Below are 18625 nucleotides of genomic sequence, written 5' to 3' on the forward strand. Positions count from 1 at the left end.
ATCCCACCGTTATAATGACTCCACTTTTTTAGTCTCAGTCACTACCTCTTTAGCTCTCATAGCTACCATCTCTACTCTCCCACTTTCTGTCTCCTGATTTTTTGCTTATTCATGATTTCTCCTATCTTACAGCCTCTGCTCTCTCATGACTTATGCTTCCTGCCTTTTCTCTGGATTTCTGTCTGTTCTGCCTTTCTTCCCAACAGATGATTGTGTTGTTGTTCTGGCAGAAGTTGGTGCATAGGGTTTCGTTTATTTTTTTATTTTCCAGTACATTTTAATTCTTTGTTTTTTAGATTTTTAATTAATAAATTAATCTTACATTCTAAGATGTTGTGGAGGGGAGACAGGGAGGAGGGGTGAGGAAGAAGGAGGAGAGGGAAGGAGAAAGGGGTGGCCCACGGCTGGCTCCTTGGCTGGCGGGGGTGGGGTGAGAGGAGAGGGTTGCCAATGGCAGGGGGCGTGGCTGAGGCCCACAGGCCCCCCTCGTGCCCCCCCATGGCTCAGGAGCCCCGGGGGGCTTCCAGTGGTGGTTCCATTGTCTCTGGCCTGGGTCCCTAGGGTTTTAAATCAGAGATTAGTAAATCTCCACATAAGATAATTCTCATAGTTTTTGTTTTTTATTTTCTATCCTCAGGATAATTTTAATATTTGCAGAATTATACAAGAAATAAAACTGTTATTTATATATCCCGACTTATATAGTTTAAATAACATATTCTTCCGTGTACCCCTCATGCTTCCTCCATCTTTCTCTAATGCTCCATATGTCCTCCATTTAAACTCCCCAAGAAAGATAACCTGGTTTGCTTTGTAGGTCACTTTCCCAAGTAGAGTAGCCTGGCTGGCAGAAGTCTCATGCCATTTCACACGCCACCGGCCAGCCTTGGGTCAGTCACCCAAACAGTTAACGGTGGTGAGAGTAGTAGGGTCACATGGCCAACTCTCCTTGAAAAAAAAGAAACTATGAACCAGTCAAAAATTTAGAACATAAAACATCCCTTTTCAATATGTGACCATAATAGTATCTGGTGATTTGGGGCTTTTGGAATGGCTTTTTGTGAAATATACATCATTGCGTGACTCAAGTATTTGGAGTCACATGGGGATGGCTCTGGACACGCAGAAACTCACATCCTGCTACCTCTTGGAGTATTTATCACCTTACAGTAGAAATACAAAGATAGGACTGAGCATATTTCAATAGTCACACACTACTACTTCTCTATTCCAAGGAGGTTGGATTCATAATAAAGATTCATGAACCTTTATTTCAGGTGCTAGCTAAAAACATGGCAATAAAGTTGGTTGAAGGATTCCATAGATATCAAAAATCACAGGCCTATAGCTTCTTCAGACCGGAGAATCAATTACATGCTGGATTCCTTGAGAAATCACGCATTATTATTTATAGCAGCGATGCCAATTGATTATAATGGACTGTACTTAAGAAAAAAAAAAGAAACCTTGATTTATAGGCTCCTGTTTTCTCACAGTGGATATGAAATGCTGGTGCTCACTGTGTTCATGAGACAGGGAAAATTATTCAACATGTGTCTTGATGGTCATATTATGGAAAAAATCTAGATGGATAATTATTTTTTGAATACTAGCTGTTAAACATATTACATGGATAATGAAACTCCTATGCAGAAAGTATTGCTCCTTGCAAAGAGGAGATTCAATGTTTATATTCTGTAAAGTCTTTTCTACAGCATTGTTGTGAATATTTACTACATAGAGGAAGTTCTGAACTATTCACTCAAGAAATATTTATTAAAAGTCTACTCTGTTCCAGACACTTTCTTAGTCATGGGCAAGACAAAGTCTCTGCCCTCATGGAGCTTACCTTCCAGTGGAGAAGCACAGAAACAAATAAGATAATTTCAGATAGTGAGAAGTACCTTGAAGAATATAAATCAGAGTAATAGACTAAAGGGTAAGAGGATGGATGAAAGTCTGGTACTTTAAATAGGATAGCTACTTAGCTAGAATGGCCAGGAAAGAGTGCTCAAAGGAGATAAAATCTGAGCTGAGACTTGGACGAAAAGCAACAGGACACTGGTGAGAGTGCATATTATTACCACACTCTGGTATAATCTACGGAAAATTGAAGACACCTTCCCTGTGACTCAGCAATTCCTCGCCCAGGTGCATACTCAACAGAAATGCCCATAAGTGTGTGTCAAAAATTATGTACAAGAATTCCTGTTTACTTATATACTTAGTAATGATGCTCACGTTTGTGCTAACGTCATAACACTCAACACTGAGGGTATGTAGTTGGGATGTGTTGTACAACATTTTTGACTGTTATTTACTGAAAAACTTACTGCTCCAAATACCTACAGTGTTTCACAGTCTCATAGTCTCAAACTGTAAACAATCCAAATATTCATTAGCAATAGAATTCATACATAGGTTGTATCATTTCACACAATGGAGTACTCTATAGCAATGGAAATGAATACATTACATTTATGTACTCACCGTGGATGAATCTCAAAAACAACGTGAAACCAAAAAAAGCCAAACACAACAGAACACATGGTGTAAAATTCCACTTACACAAAGTTCAAAATGAGGCAAAGCTAAGATCTAGGGTGTTGAAGATGGCCTCGGCAGTAAATCTAAAAGCAAGCAGGGTGGTGATTACTGTAAGTTGGGATAGTACTTACCTATGGCAGGAGGAGAGTTCAGTGTTTGAAAGTGGACAGGTGGGAGGCTTTTGGGGTGTGGACACTATGTGTTGACCTGCAGAATAATACCTTATCCTGCTAGTGTCTACTGACCTGGGTTATATCTAGATAGGTCTTCTCTTTCTGATACTTCATTGAATTTTACATTGTTATTTTTTGCATATACCTATTTGTTATATTTCACAGAAGGAAAAAATTCATAAAAGCATAGCTAGTGTCTACTGACCTGGGTTATATCTAGATAGGTCTTCTCTTTCTGATACTTTGTTGAATTTTACATTGTTATTTTTTGCATATACCTATTTGTTATATTTCACAGAAGGAAAAAATTCATAAAAGCATAGCCCATGTATAGTTTGTGTACTACTTGTATAATGAATGAAAACGAAATCAAAGCTTACACTTCAAAATGTAAAAAATGAAGAAAAACATGTATGAAGAAGAAATTTTAAAAATTAATGACATTTTCATGTTGTATTTACAATATTTAAATTATTAAACACATATAAGATTTTTATCTTCATTAGGAAAAACCTTACATTTTATTAATTTTCATTTGCTACCTTATTACTGTTTACCTGTGAATGATGCTGATGAGTTATTTTTTTCTTGCCTTAATCCATCTCAGAGGGTGTTCTAGCTATTAGATTATCAATAGGAATGGAAAATAATATTTCACATAATACCCTTTTTACTGAGAATGCCTTAAGGCACTTACAGAGTAAACACTGGTAGTGAATAACCTTGAGCAAATTTTGCCTTTGTTATGCATTTAAAACTCTATATGTATCAAATAAGGAAATGTTGGCCAGAATGCAAGGCTTTTGTTATTATTATTAATATTTATTTCCACGCCTACTAGGGGTGCATATATAATAAAATATCATGCTGAAACAATAAAGGTCAACAATCATAAAAAAGGTTTACCAGTCTACTTATCTACTTGGTAATGATGATCACATTTATGCTAACATGGCAATTCTCACTACTAAGGTTGGGAGTTGTGGATATGTTGTACAATGTGACTGACAACTATTGATTTACTGAATAACTTAATATTTAATCCACTATTACACAGGGAACTGCCAAGGTACTCAGCAATCTCATTACAAATGAAAACCTTGAATGTTTTTTTCTTTGTCCTGCTATAAAATCTGCATTTTCTTTTTCTGTGTGTGTGTGCATGTGTGTACATGAACACATTTGTTCGCCAAAAAAAATGCTCTGTATCTGTTAACTACAGTTTATCACCCAAAGTGATAAAATCTCTTAACACCCTTTGTCATACTTGATCTCTTCCTGGCACCTCAAACATGGACTTGAAGGTTGCTAAGACAAGGGTAAACTGAAAATTGCATTCGGAACCCAGGGACCCTCTAGACCAAAGGGATTGAGATGCCCCCAAATTCAATGTTATACAAATCTATTGAGGCAGCCTATTTGGCCCTGAGTAAGGCCCAATGGCAGGGTATGCATAAAAACTTCAGTGATAAAATTACAAGATAAAATTATCATAAAAGCTAGAAACACTTAAAACCGGAGTGTTGGCTTGGTCAAAAGTTAGATGATTAAAGGACAATGAAATTTCTGGGGTCTGTAAGGCAGTATACATGAGAAGCTCTCTACTTACATACAGGTGGCAGACTTGAGTCCTGAGGAGTTTTCTGAGTGACTTATTCTAAGAACTATGATGCAAGGAACCCAGGCCAGAGAAGGATCTTTCTCTCACTCCAAGAAGCACTAGTGCAGTTCAGCGAGGACTTTCTACCACAATGGTGGTTCAGTCCAGCTCTCTTGCTTTGGGTTGGACCAGCAGGGTTTATGTCCTTAGAACAGCAACAACAGAAACAAATGGAAAATTTCATCAGGGCACTGTTCTGGGGAAGTGTGGTCCCCGGAATAGCTGTATCTGCATCACCTGGAAACTTGTTAGAAATGCATGTTCTTAGGACCCACTCAGATCTACTGAATCAAAATCTCTGAGAGTGGGTGCTATGGGTCAAATGTGTCCGCTAAAAGTAGATATGTTGCAAACTTAATCCCCATTGTAACTGTGTTAAGAGGGTGGAAAATTCTATTATGGTAATTGAAAGGTGGGGCCTTTTAAGAGGTGATTAGATTGTGAGTACCTTGCTGTAGTGAATGGATTGACCCATTCATGGGGTAATGAGTCAATGGCTTAATGGGTGGTCATGGATATGGTTCTGATGGCTTTATAAGGAGAGTAAGTGAGCAGGTTAGCTCTCTCTTGCTCAGCCCATTCTCATCATGTGATACCTTGGTCTCCACTAGACCTTGCAGAGAGTTCCCAGCCAGAACAAGGCCCTCAGCAGATGCGCTCCCTGGATTGCAGACTTCCCAGCCTCCAAAACTGTAAGAAAAAGTTTTGCTTCTTTATAAATTATCCAGTTTCACGTATTCTGTTATAAGCAAAGGAAATGGACTAATACGGTGGAGACCAGCAATTTGTATCTTAAGTCCTCCAGGTCATTCTCATGCAGGCTAAGTTTTGAGAACTGCTACCCTAGAACAACCAGCTTCCAGTAGAGGTGGTAGAATCCTCCAGCTTTAAGGGCCTAATACCAAGGTAAGAAACACCAAGACTGGCCCTTTAGTCTCCACAGGTGGTGACTTTGTGCTCTAGTATTAATGACAGCATCAGCAATTAGTGACAAGTCAGGGGCCAATGAGCTGTCTATATAATGGTGTCAAACGCAACGTTGTGTTAACTACTGGTGAAACCCAGCTTTGATTACTCCTAGGATTTCACCAGCTTCAAGGGAGCTTTTGGTTTCATTGTGATTTGATATTAAATCAGTTGGAACTTTGAGCCCCAGGAAGCAGTCTGGGGGCTTTTTGAGCATTCAGGGGAGGTGGACCCAGGAGTAGATGTGGAGTATAGCAATATTTATGAAGCAAATATATTTCAGAGGGCCTACTTTCTTGTAGTTTCAGGCTTAGCCTAACTTCTTAAAAGTACATATAAAAATGTTAACCTTGCAAAAGACAGGAAACTTTCCCCAGGCTAAAGTCTCTGTTGTAAGATAAAGAATTGTAACACAGCAAGGTTGCTGGCTCAAGGACAGACAAGTTACTGATTGATATGTAAAGATACTGGGAAATTGCTGTAGGGAAAGACAGTGTTTGCTAAGATCAAGCTTTTGTTGGTGGATTGACTTAACTTCTTGCAAATTGCATTATGGAATGTCACTTTGCTTGTTACCAGCCTCTATTGTTAAACTATTACCCCACCTATGTTGTTTTCCTGTAATTTCCTGGTCTGGAAAATAAATGTGGGGAGAAAACCCCAATTCATGGTTAATTTCCCAAAGGAAGGAATGCCTCACTCTTGAGGGTTCTGGGAGATTAACCCCTTCGGGGTCTCTCACTGCTCAGAAGAGATGGGCTTTGAGTAATCCTTTGCAGATCCATCACCCACAGTAAGAGGGGTGACAAATCCATGGGAGGCAAAGCAACAAGTAGAGGCTGAACTCTTTCTAATCTGTGTGATGAGGGGGCTCCAGTGTTGCACGGGGCAGCACCAGAGGCTGTCATTTGCACCTAAAACTGTGAGTGGGCATACCCTAATTACACAAGGAGGTATTTTTATGTATTAACTTACATTTTTAATCAGTTTTGTTTATAATGTTAAAACATTAAACATTTTTGTTGATTAATTCCAGGATCAAGTTCCTGACTTACAGTATTTGTGACCTCATGTTGTCATCTCTGAGATGGCCCTTCTATCCTGAAGAAGCTAGCAAGGAAGGAATTGGTGCTCTGATCTGGAAGCAGCCAAAATGGAAGGATACAACAAAGCACTCAGTGGAAACATGCTGTCTTTTTCTCTCAGGAAAATAGAGCTGAAGTCAACATCACTTTCAGGAACGAAACTTAGTATTCACTAAAGAAAGATGACATGACCTCGGTCATGTTTATCTTTGGCTTATGTTATAAGAGTTAACATTTAAAAAAATGTGACACAGTATGAGGACATTATTAAGATCTAGCATAAAACAGTGCAAAGCTGAGACTGGAGAAGATTGAGGAAATGAAAGATATTTATGGACAGTCTCCTCTGCCTTTCATTTAAATACTTTGTAAAATTTCTTTCTCCTCTAAGGGGAGATTGAAGAAAAAAATGCATTCTCCTACCACAATTATAAAGACACATCAGATGTTAAAGAAAAGCAAAGCCCAGCACCATTATGTTGTCTTTTGCATTCTTCTTAATCTCTCTCACTCCCTCCCCTTCCCTTCCCCCCCACAAGAATACATTACATCATTTCCATGTTAAAGGACTGCAGGAAGCTATAGACTTCTCTGCAAAGTTTTTGAAACTGTGGAAACAGCTATACTCATAAATTGATGGTGCTTAAAATGATCATCCGCTGTAAAATCTTACTTTAATGGTTCTGAGCATATAAAAGAGCAGAATTTGTTCTAAGCAAATTATTGCTATACTTGCACTTCTTCAGTGGGGCTGTTGCATACTCTTGACTATATGTGATTGGCTACATGTAGAATACATGTAGAATAAGTTAATAATATATATGTTTATCTAGTCAAAGTCTAAATAGTCTCACAAGTAGTAATACTGACTTTTGTCAGAATCATCAACACATAGCAGATCACTGAATGATTCTGATTTGAAATGTGGTTGGGATCCCAAATCTAGCTAATTTAAGAATAATGTGGGAAACTTGACATATACATCACCACCCCTGAAGACTTTGATTTAGTAGGTTTAGGAAAGAAATTGAGCGCCTGAGTTTTAAAAAGATAACCAGATGTTTCTGTTATTAACCAGGCTTGACAACCACTGAAGTTATCTATCTTCTTTGTTTCTTTCTTTGTGTCTTTCTTTCTTTCATCATCTGTCAATCTATGTATCTATATAGATATAGGGGTTATATCTAAAACTTGTCTATAACTTCATAGTTTACAAAATATATTCTAAGGCAATTACGTGAACCTCACAATATTTGTTGAGATAAGCAGGGAAATTTAAGGACAAGACCTGAAGCTCAAAGAGGGTCTCAAACTCAAGGTCTCTTCATTTGTGGTGGTAGGAACGGGATTCAAACCCAGGTCCTCTTGTTTTAGACCTTCAGCTCTTTTTCTGTATCATAAAGGACTATAGTAAACTCTTGCCAACAGTTTAATGCCATCTTTCTCCTTCAGGAAGGTGTGAACAACCCAACCTCCTGAGACTTGGGGATTGGGGGGGAAATGGCAAAGAGAAGCCACCAGTTTTTTTTCCTTTCCCAGAATAACCCAATAATCTATGCAGTCAGTGAGGTAATAACAAAGAATATACAGTAGTTATGTTTATACTAGGGGTCCTGAACTGGTAGGAGCCAAGAATCCCAGAAGACACATGTAGAGGTTTCAGAGTATCTGTGAACCTTCCAAAATTTAAAAGTAACATTTAGTATTTACATGTAGTTGAAACATTAGATATTTTTTGGTACTCTATTATGCTGCATTCCACATTATTTTAGTAATAGCATCACCCTAATTTTCTTTTGGAGCATAACTTCTTACTGGATACACACTGGCAGGCTATTAAGGAAAGTTCTCTGTGCTTCATTAGCCCAGGTCTAGGCATATGACCCATGTTAAGCTAATTGAACAGCTACAATTTGGAATTTAAATAGTAAATCAAGTAATTCAAGACTGAAATCATTTGGAGTTTATTCATTCTAGCAGAGGTGCTCTGAGCAATTCCTATAACTGAAAGCCTTTAGAATTACTTGATTCCTGTTTTTTCTTTTAGTCAATTTTTCAGCTTCCCTCTTTTTTTTTTTTAATCTGTGAACGCCTCTGTATTAGTCAGAGTTTTCCAGAGAAACAGAACACACACACACACACACACACACACACACACACACACACACACACACACACACACACACACACACACACACGAAGAGAGAGGGATTTTAAGAAATTGACTCATGTGATTGTGGGTGGAGTTTGGCCAGCAGACTGGGGACCGGAGGAAGAGTTGATGCTAGAGTTCAAAGCTGAAAGTAGTACGCTGGCAAATTTCCTTTCTCTTGGGGGAGGGTAGTCTTTTTCTTAAGGTTTTCAACTGATTGCCTGAGGCGCACCCACATTACAGAGGGCAATCTGCTTTACTCAAATGTTAATCTCATCCAAAAAATATCTCCACAGGAACCTCTAGAAAAGTGTTTGACCAAATATCTGGGTACCAGGACCTAGAAAAGTTGATACACAAAAATTAACCGTCGTACCCCCCATATACTTTCAAAACTTATTTTTGTTTGTGTAAGCCAAAGATGGTTCTGTGGCTTACAACCGAAAAGTTCTAGGGAATGCATACTTTTTTTTCTGGGAAGAAGGTTTGGACTTTCATTAGAGCTTCAGTTCAGTCAGTGAACATAAGAATGTTAAGCATTGCTGGCCTGGAACAAGTGGGAAGGGATTTGGTAGGAGGTGACAGTGGGCAGAGAGCTGGAGTGTGCTGTCTATAGAATAAGAGTGGTGGGAGCAACACCTCACTGTACCCCTTCCTGATTCTGTACTGCATCTCCATTGTAGGGGTGATGTTGACAGCCCAGGCTGCACTAAAGTGGACCAGCCTATTGCAGTCATTTTGTTCTCGTCACATCTCTTGTTGGCACAGGAATGAATCCATTCTCCTTCCTTTTATAAGAAATGTTTATATAAATTAGTCTTTCTCAAAATGTGCTTAGGGGTCCGCCCACATCAGAACCACCTAAATCCATATCCCTGTGCCTTTCCTCCCGTTACCATGGAACAAACCTTGTTTCATGTAGGTAGGGCAATTATTCCGTGTACTAGGTCCTATCACCTCTATTCACCCAAGAACTTTGCACCAAAATTATTCCCCCTCCACCCCACTCTCATCTCCTGCATCATCAAATTCTCTCTGTCAATTGGATCATTCCCTTCAGCAAAAAAAAAAATATGTTGTATTATCTCCAGTCTTAAAACAGATCTCTAAATCCCTTATTCCTGCCCCATATCTCCGCTCCCCTTTTAACAAAACCCTTTGAAAAACTCTTTATACTTGTCTCTTCCTTTGCAGTCTTCCCCCAGCCAACTTTAATCAGGCTTTTGTTCTTCTACTTTAAGAAACTGATCTTTTTAGTGCTACTATGGTTACCAACAACCTCAGTTTTGTCAAACCAATATTTAATTCTTACTTTCCTAGCAGCCTTTTACCCAGTTAATCACTTTCTTATTCTTGGAAAACTTTCTTCATTTGCCTTGAGAGACAACATACTGACTTGGTGTTTTAGGTATTGAAAATTACATTAGTCTAACCTACTTGGAAGATGTGTGAATTTCAAATATTCCTCATCTTATAAAGTAGATGAGTAAAGTGTATCATACCTGGACAGAAATAAATCTCGTTAAGAGAAAATTCTGTCAGGGAAACTTCTTACCTAGTTTTGTCCACTCTGGGATCCAGGTATCTAATATACATAATAGCTAGAAGTGTTCTTTATCACCTTTTGAAGGTATAAAACATTTTTTGAGAATTACTGTAATGACAACTATTTTTAACTTTCTATACATATATATATATGTAAATATATAAATCAAAGTAAAGTAATTCTGGTATCAGTCTTCAGAGTCTTCTCCCCTTGGAAAATGAAATTAGTCCTTACCCCACAGTGCTGAAGGAACAGTCTTCGATTCTCTTCTTACTGCCACAGAGACATTTGCTTCTTGACAGGGATGCTCATGACCTGGTCTCAGGTTTTGCTTATGTATATATCCTTCAGTCAAGTCTCTTAAGAGCTGAATCTTTATCACAGGGCATATTTAGGAGGTTTTAATCCCTTTCAATGTATTCTAGAAATTGTTGATTACAGTTATATTTTGCTACTTTCTGCTTGGTGCACCAAAATGAAAATGTATATTTCTAGTATTGGTCAAAAACACGAAAGCGATTGTGACAGTTTTAAAACATGTCTGCAAATTCTTTGACACTTCTCCCATCAAGAGGTGGACTCTCATTTTCTTCCTTTGTGAACGAACTGGCCATAGTGACTCACTTCTACAGAATGGAATGTGGTAGAAGGGACTATGTGAATAACTGGGGTAGGTTAGAAAAGGCCTAACTTTGTCTCTGTGACACCAACCTTGGAATTCAGCACTATGCTCTGAGGAAGCCTAGGCCACATAGAGAGGCCTAGTCAACAGCCCCCACTGATTCTCACCCAACAGCCAGCAACAACTACAGGACATGTAGTGACGCCTTTGAGGTGCCTCCACCCCAGTCACCGTTTTAAGAGGCTGGAACCACACAGCTGAATCTAGTCAACCCTCTGAACCATGAGAGATAATAATGATGACTTGTCATTTGATACCACTAAATTTGGGGTGATTCATGATGTAGCAATAGATAACCACAATAGCTATAATACTCCTTTGGTCAAACTTCCATTTGTGCTGGGCATCTGATCCTTTTACTTTGTTAAGCCTTTGCCTTTTTCCTCCCTTAAGTTTATAATGCAAAATGGTGACTCATCTTGAGTACTGCTTTTAGAAAAAGTGGACCTAAACAAGATTTAGGGTCGAAAGAAGACAACAGAGTGGCACCATTTTTCTTCAATATAAAAAGAATCACTTGGCAATTGCGGTGAATTCAGATGATCAGAAAACTCAGAGGAAAACAGTAATGGCAGGAGGGTTGATTACTGGACTGAAGTCATTGCTCCAGCAGATGATCTCTCACTTTCTTCTCACCCCACTTCAATCCAGTGTCTGAATAATCTTTCTAAAGCATCAGTCTTATCACTCGCCAACTTCAGAGCCTTGCATGCTTCCTGATGGATTGTCTTCAATATCAGAACCAAGTTCCTTTGCATGTCACAAGAGGATCTATAGGAACCCCTGCTGCTGCTCCCCACTGGCCCCTGCAGCCTCAGGACTCCTCCCACCTCCTCTTATACTCTGCTTCAGTCACTTCAGTCCTAGCTGTAACTTGCCCTCACATCATTTTGCACTCGCTCTTCTTTTCTCCTCAGCATGCCTTTCTCCTCCCTTCCACGGCCAATTCCTACTCATCCTTCAAGTCCAAACTTTAATGTTGCCTTTTTCATTGCTGGCTGAGTTACATTCACATTATGCTGTAAATTCTAAGCCCCTGTGGTTAACATCTATTCTAGGATGTTCTGCCTGAAACTGTCCTTGTCCAACTCTTCACCAGGCTGTGAGCTTCTTGACGCTTGGCGTTGTGTCTGTCTGAAACCCCAGAGCCTATCAGCCCAGTGAATGGCTCATGGTAAACACTCATATATGCTCATATATGAGAGAGTTATAGCAGACATAAGTGGGGGAAACTAGAGAATGGTAAGCGACTGTGGTTCCTAGCAACTAGGAGGAAAGTATTACTGTGGTATTTAACACTAGCAATCTGACAACTTAAAAGTTTAGAATGTAGTGGAGCAATTGGGGTCTAAACTGTGAAACTGCTTTGAGGCAGATTCTAGATGGAAATAGGATAAAGAAATCAAATGATTACAAAATAAACTTTATCACAGTAAATCAACAGAATACATTCTTTGTACCTGCATGTTACTTTTCTGTTTTCTTCCATATTATGTTACTCAGAGCATATATTTTAAAAGTGAATTTAACTTATTTATTCTATATCCTATGGAATTATGCATATGTGTGAAAATTGCAAAAATACTTTTGTGAAATCATGCAGCCAGAGGTATGCTAGAGGTGCTTATGTAGTCTTGCAAGAGGCAATTGTTAAGTTTTCAGGATTTCATAAGCCAGTTATTAAACAGTTTGAAATTGGCCATGGTGGGATTATTTACATCACAGGAATCAGCAAATACTACAGGTTATACTTCTTTTTCCCCAATAACCAGCTGGTTGTATCCAACATATTGCTGGATATAGTCTTGTTTTACTCAATAGAATTTTTATGCCTAAAGATTGTACAAACTGTTATGTCCCTCACAACTTGACGAGAAATGAAAGATAATCTAATGGAACCTATCATGTATATGGGCAGGAAATTGGGAGAACTAGACAGTCTGCTTAGGAAATGTCCAAAATTTGAAGATTTCACACATGGTGGAAATATTATTCTGGTTTTGTGGCACAAACCTGTTCTTTATATATTGCCAATTTGGGGGGGCTCTTTCCACTGAGATGACTGAAAAGGAGAAAGAGCTATCATTCTCTGAAGTGAGACTTTTGCCACTACTACAATCAAAGCAATGTTTTCTTCCTTTTTTCTGAAAATGCAGAATAATGCTAAATGATTCAGATGTAAGCTTATTATTAAAAAATGTATTCATTCCCTCATTCAATTGTTCATTTCATAAATATTCATTGAGTACCTGTGACCTGTAGAAGAGGATATAGTGTAAACATGACAAACCCAGGCCTGCCCTCGTGGAGCTCACAGTCAAATTGGGGAGACAGCAAATAATTATCTAAATTGTGTTACATGTCAGGAGAAAGTTCAGAGGGAAGAGGAAAAAGTTAATATAAAGTTCATAAACCTTAAGCTTCAGGATACAGTTCCCATTCCCCATGTATGTGTAAAGGCCCTCAGGTAAATTGGACTATGTCATGATTGAAAAACTAAAAGATAGCCAAGGTACCTAAACTAGCTAGCAAATAAAGAGAAACGGATTAAAGATGAAGTTGGAGAGTTAGGTAAGGGTAAGCTCATTGTGATGGTTAATTCTAGGTGTCAACTTGATTAGATTAAGGAATAACCTAGAAACTTGGTAAAGCTATCTTTTTGGGTGTGTCCATGAGGGTGTTTTCCAGAAGAGATTACGTTGTGGGCCTGAGTGGGCTGGGTGGGAAAGATCTGCCCCCAGTATGGGTGGGAACCATCCAACACGCTGGGGGTCTGGAGAGAACAAAAACGGAGGAAAAGGTAAATCGCTCTCATCCACTGGAGCTGGGATATGCTCCGCTCTCCTGTCTGTGGATATCAGTATTCAAGACTTCAGATTTGGAGTTTCAGGGCACTCATCAATGGCACCATTTGCTTCACTGGTTCTGAGGCTTCCAGACTTGGACTGAGCCACTTTGCAGACTACCAGCCTATCATGGGGCTCCTCAGCCTTCACCATTGCGTGAGCCAATTCCCCTAGTAAATCCCGTCTCATACATTTATATACATATCCTAGTGGTTCTGTCTCTCTGGAGAGTCCTGATTAATATACTCATGGAGGGCCTTTCTTATGGTTTAAAGATTTTGGATTTGCTCCTAAGTATAATGGGAGGGTAATAAAGGGTTGTTAGAAAGTTTGCTCTGAACTCTTGTGTGGAGAATGGTTGGAGGCAGAGCAAGAGCACATAAAACATAATGAAAGACGGTCCTGTTGCGAATTGAGGGAGGAAGAGGTTGTATAATTATTATTATGAGGCCACTTACACTGGATATCCTTTTTAATGACCTGGAAGAAGTGATAAAAAATAATTTGATTACCCTTGCAGGCAGTAATAGGGAATTACCCACAAAAGTGGAAAAAGACATAATTTTTAAAGCTCTGGAAAAATTATAAGTAGTCAAGAAATAAAACCAAATTAATCTTAAAAAACGTAAAGCAACTAAGAATTTCTCAGTTCTCACAGAAGAACGCATTGTGAACGACAGCACATCTTGTCTGGTGTTGTTTTGATTCTGAGAGGTCTACATTGTTTGGATAGCAAAGCAGCTATTTCCAGTTAGCTCCTAATGCTTTTAAGTTCTACCTCTGCCAGAATGACTACTGACAATCCATTTAAAGAGCTTGCAGGAGGACGACCATTTATGGTAAATATTGGGAACAGCCTTATTCCTGCCGTGAAAAAATCAAAGAATCCTCTAATGCCATAATCAGCGGGAAGCTCTGTGAACAAGACACCATCAATAGTCTATACAGAACAGAAAGTAAAAATAATTATTGAACAATCTAATTGGCCTTGAAATGTTTATATAATGTTTGTTGCTTCTTATCACAGATGAAGCATGGAAGAAGGATAAAATGCAACAATTCAATGTTCATGTCATAAAAGTGTGAATATTCAGCTTTAAGTTCATTGGAGACAAAACTATCCAAATGAAAAATCCAACTTGAATTGTTAAGAAACAAACATTAATTTAAAATACATCCTTGGAGAATATTCTGTTCAGTTCTCCCAAATGGAAAATCATTTACCTTCTGATACATAAGTTTGTCATACTGGCTATAAACATGCTGTTTCTTGTCTTAATTCCATTTAACAAATCAAACAGAGCAGATGGTCGTCTTAATGCAGCCCATTTCATTCAGAGTCACCAATGAATAAACAACATGACTAGTTATGCATACAGGGAAATTAAGGGGCTGATGACTAGCCATTAGGTGTGCAACTACAGTTTATTAAGTTTGATTTTTATGATTGTTATATTTGTTACTGATGTCTTAGTCAGCTGGGGCTGCTGTAACAAAATACCATAGACTGGGTGACTTAAACACCACACTTATTTCTCACAGTTCTGGCTGTAGACCACTGCCTTCTTGCTGTGTGCTCACATGGACTTTCCTACATATGTGTGTAACGAGGGTGGTGGAGAGAGAGAGAGAGAAAGAGATATCTACCTCTTCTTCTAAGGGCATCAACCCCATCATGAGATTCCCATTCTCATGACCTAATCTAATTCCGATTACCTCCCGAAGACCCCACTTCCAAATATCATCACATTGAGGTTCAGGACTTTAATATATAAATTTTGGGGAGACACAAACATTCAGCCCTTAACACTGGGACAGTAGAGTAATTGCCTTTGTAAACAGTGTCCATCCCATCCTCATCCAAATTAAAAATGCTATTAGTGCTGCTACATTTTTTTCCCCCAAGTAGAGAGAAGTAAAACATTGAGGGTTTTAAAAAAATAGATTATGTCTGAAGATAAGTAATATAAACAATTGTGATCCTGAATATTTGTATGTAATATGATGTGATTAGAGTCTTGATTAGAAACATGTGCAATCCTGTGCAGTCAGGTGATTTACAAACTAACTGAGCTGGGTGAAAGATTTTTCAGATGCTTCAAACTTTGGAGAAGCATGAAACCAGTTTAAACCTCATATTGCCTAGGCGTGATTAGTAGCAGCTAGAGGATATATAGGTATAGCTGTGAAAACAATATGAGAGACAGTATACTGAAATGCATACGGAAGCCAAGCAAGGAACAGAAATGTAAATAGGGACCAAGAGGGTTCCGTAAAAGTGAGAAGCATGCTGCAAATAAGATACTGGTGTCTTTATTGCCACCAAGCACAACACCCATCAAGTTATGATACCTTTTAAAATGAAATTTGAGCTGAAAGAAAAAATTACCCTATAAAACATACTGAGGTTGATTTGTGACTCCTAAGATGCTGTGCTTAGAGTTTCAACTTTCAGCAATTGCATACAATGACTGTAAAAGCCCTGAAACCAGAAATTGTGCTTTCTAATGGGAGCAAGCAAGATAAAAGAAGAGTATTTCAGAATAATATTTTAAAAGCATGCATGGCTAATGTTTTTGTCCAATAAATTTCCAAGTGTGGAGGGATTAAAGTTAATACCAAAAATTTGACTTATGTTATTTATTCTATGTGTATGTGGTATGTATTTGCTTTAGTTAGCAACATCAGTAAACTTTTCACAATTCCTCTCTTAGCACAGAATTAGTTATTGTCAACTCAGACCTTTTTCATGTAGTGTTACATTTCCGAGTTTAGTTTGTTCCCCATTGTCTCTCATCTGAATTCTTGTAATTTACTCTCACCAATTTTCTGAGGTTTTTTTTTTTTTTTTTTTTGCCTCCGGTTTCTGCTGTTTCTAACTTATCATTCCCAATCATTTCCTTAGGGAGGGTCTGAGACTGGCCCAGTTGGAATTCCCATCAAGGCCAATGGTGAGTATTGAGTATAAGAAGACAAGACTGTCACAGACTGTCCTGCCCAAGGTGGCCTAGAAATGTAGGGAGTAAACAGGCATGTTGAAATCAGTCTGTTGGAGAACGTGGAGAGTCAAATGTTGGAGGGTCCAAATATCAAAGTCCAAAGGCCAAGGATAGAGTCATAGTTGGAGGGTGAACTAAGAATTTGGAGTTGGGTAGACCTAGGTCAGGATGAGATTAGGTGAGGAACACACAGGGATGGTCCATGTCTCGTGTCTGTTGGTCAGTGAATATGTACCTTGTGGTTGGTGTGTCAGGCTGGGACTAGGACAGGGTAGATATTGTTCTCTTTGCTACTGTTAAAGGGTACTTTCTAAATTATGAATCACATCATGTTACTCCCTTTCTAACAGTCATGCTTAGAACTCTGCCTAGAACCTCACTACTCTAATGTGGAGTCAGAACATCCTGCAATCAACAGGTATGTGCAGTTACATTTAGGTGTGTCTCATGTAATTTGTTGTTCTATTATGAGCAATAAAGTGCTAAAGTTTGTGAAGTTTTTTTTCAGTACAAATTAGAGCAGATCAATTCTTCAATTCATGTTTTGTCAGTCTCTCTTGCCTTTGAGGTGCCTTCTTGATTCCCTAGTCTTGGGGAATTGCATATAAACTGAGGCCTATGCTAGCCCTATGCTGAAATCCTTTGCAAGCTACTATCATTCCTAAAGTGCTGATAGTTATTGCCAAGAGGTGATTATGGGTTATTCCAGTTCTGAGCTTTATCAAACCATGGTCTATCTCATTCTTTTAAATGGCTGCATTTTTAGTTCTAATGTACCATGGTTTATTCACCTTCTCTCCTATGAGGTTGTTGTAAGTTTTTGCCAATTTCCCCAGTGCTATAACAAACATACACGTGTGTGTACCCTTAGGCGCTGCAGCTTTTGTCTCTATCCCAGGAAGCAGGACTGAAAGGTTAAAGTCCACGTGTATGTCAAATTTATTTCTATTGCCAGGCTACTCTCCACAGTAGCTGCAGCAATTCTCATCCCTTGGAGACTTTCTTGATAACAAAATATACTTTTAAATAGCATAGGTCACATCATAGTGCTCCATTCCAGAGCAAACTGTGGCCCCTAACCATTGCCTGGCTTTTGTGCCTGTAGGCTACTAGCACTGAAGTGGGTTACACAGTGGGAGCAAAAAAGAAAAAGAAGAAAAAAGAAAAGAAAAGGAAAAATTGCATAGCCCACAATTTCATGTTTTTACACTGCACTCACTCTTAGAGTTTACAAATCAAAAGCCTAAAGTTGAAGCTTTTTGCTAGGAGAAAGCTTAAAGACTTTTTTCTTCTGTTGGTATACATATCCATTAATCAACAGAAGATTATGACAATTGTCTTGGAACTTGATGAAGGTTAATTTCACTAAAGTCAGCAAAAGAGGATAGGCTGGGAGATATTAGAATCTCGAAAGCCCATGCAGGTGAGAGTGAGCAAGAGAGCAAACCCTGGAAATTCTAGAAGAAAAACTGGTCCAGGCATGGGTCATGGAATGAGGAGGTTCATTTAGTAGAACAATTGTAGTCAGAGCAAGTAGCACTAGGGAGACCGAAGGCTGAGGCCAATAAGGGGGAATTAAGGAACAGAGGATATTTGGAGACTCAGGAAGGCAATAGGCAGGAGGTTGGCATCTAGGATATTTAATGAAAAGTAGTAAGGACCCAGTCACAGGATGGGGCAGCAGGGAACCATGAATCCATGGGAGAAGCTCTAGCTCTGTAAGTCAGAGAGATCTGCTTTCAAAGCCTGGCCCTGATAGTTACTAATCTTTGACCTGGTAGAAGCTATTTAATCTTCATTGGTCTCAGTTTCTTTATCTGTATTGTATATCAAAGACTTGGCTTAGTATATAGTACATGCAATATACACAATGTTTGTTATACACATGCAGCGTAGCATTTTGAAGACTGCTGAATTTTTCCTGTGACAAAGTGTACATTAGCAGGTGTAGCGTAATGAGTTGACAGTT

At 38.7% G+C, this 18625-nt stretch overlaps 1 pseudogene; it reads left to right on the forward strand.

Moving 5' to 3' along the window:
• The first annotated feature begins 17685 nt into the window (after positions 1-17685).
• Positions 17686-17791, forward strand: LOC134364251 (small nucleolar RNA SNORA42/SNORA80 family; annotated as a pseudogene).
• The last annotated feature ends 834 nt before the right edge of the window (positions 17792-18625 follow it).

Source organism: Cynocephalus volans, chromosome 15 (genome assembly GCF_027409185.1).
Source record: "Cynocephalus volans isolate mCynVol1 chromosome 15, mCynVol1.pri, whole genome shotgun sequence".
Lineage (NCBI taxonomy): Eukaryota > Metazoa > Chordata > Mammalia > Dermoptera > Cynocephalidae > Cynocephalus > Cynocephalus volans.